The sequence below is a fragment of the Seriola lalandi genome, unplaced genomic scaffold, assembly GCF_002814215.2.
Source record: "Seriola lalandi dorsalis isolate HSWRI2012SDOR001 ecotype SW California unplaced genomic scaffold, Sedor1 jcf7180002054941, whole genome shotgun sequence".
In the NCBI taxonomy this organism is placed as follows: domain Eukaryota; kingdom Metazoa; phylum Chordata; class Actinopteri; order Carangiformes; family Carangidae; genus Seriola; species Seriola lalandi.
The window spans coordinates 641,409-642,692 of NW_019525492.1; the positions used below are offsets into that span (position 1 = coordinate 641,409).

The 1,284-nt window shown below is 23.8% G+C and overlaps 1 long non-coding RNA gene across 1 annotated transcript in view; it reads left to right on the plus strand.

Moving 5' to 3' along the window:
• LOC147817563 (uncharacterized) overlaps nucleotides 1-1,284 on the plus strand; it is a 6,353-nt gene that overhangs the window by 4,438 nt on the left and 631 nt on the right. The window lies entirely within an intron of this gene.

Sequence of the window (1,284 nt, forward strand, 5' to 3'; positions counted from 1 at the left end):
TACAATACTATGACGTTTTTTTTTTATTTTTGTGCCATACTATTCTATGACGTTTTTTTTTTCATTTTTATGCCATACTATACTATGACTTTTTTTGCCTTACTATACTATGACGTATTTTTTCATTTTTATGCCATACTATACTATTACCTTTTATTTTCATTTTTATACCTTAATATACTATGACTTTTTTTGCCATATTATACTATGACGTTTTTTTCATTTTTGTACCATACTATACTATGATGTTTTTTTCGTTTTTATGCCTTACTATACTATGATGTTTTTTGTCATTTTTATACCATACTATACTATGAATTTTTTGCCATATTATACTATGCAGTTTTTTTTCATTTTTATGCGATACTATACTATGACGTTTTTATTCATTTTTGTGCCATACTTTACTGACTTTTTTTTGCCTTACTATACTATGACGTTTTTTTCATTTTTGTAGCATACTATACTATGATGTTTTTTTCATTTTTATTCTATACTATACTATGACAATTTTTTTTTCATTTTTGTACCATACTATACTATGATGTTTTTTTCATTTTTATGCCTTACTATACTATGACTTTTTTTGCGATACTATACTATGACGTTTTTTTTCATTTTTATGCCATACTATACTATGACGTTTTTTTTCATTTTTATGCCCTACAATACAATGACGTTTTTTTTTATTTTTGTGCCATACTATTCTATGACGTTTTTTTTTCATTTTTATGCCATACTATACTATGCCTTTTTTTGCCTTACTATACTATGACGTATTTTTTCATTTTTATGCTATACTATACTATTACCTTTTATTTTCATTTTTATACCTTAATATACTATGACTTTTTTTGCCATATTATACTATGACGTTTTTTTCATTTTTGTACCATACTATACTATGATATTTTTTTCGTTTTTATGCCTTACTATACTATGATGTTTTTTGTCATTTTTATACCATACTATACTATGACTTTTTTTTGCCTTACTATACTATGACGTTTTTTGTCATTTTTATACCATACTATACTATGACGTTTTTTTCATTTTTTTTACCATATTATACTATGACGTTTCATTTTCATTTTTATTCCATACTATACTATGACGTTTTTTTTCATTTTTATACCATATTATACTATGATGTTTTTTTCATTTTTTTGCCTTACTATACTATGACTTTTTTTGCCATACTATACTATGACGTTTTTTTTCATTTTTATACCATATTATACTATGACGTTTCATTTTCATTTTTATTCCATACTATACTATGAC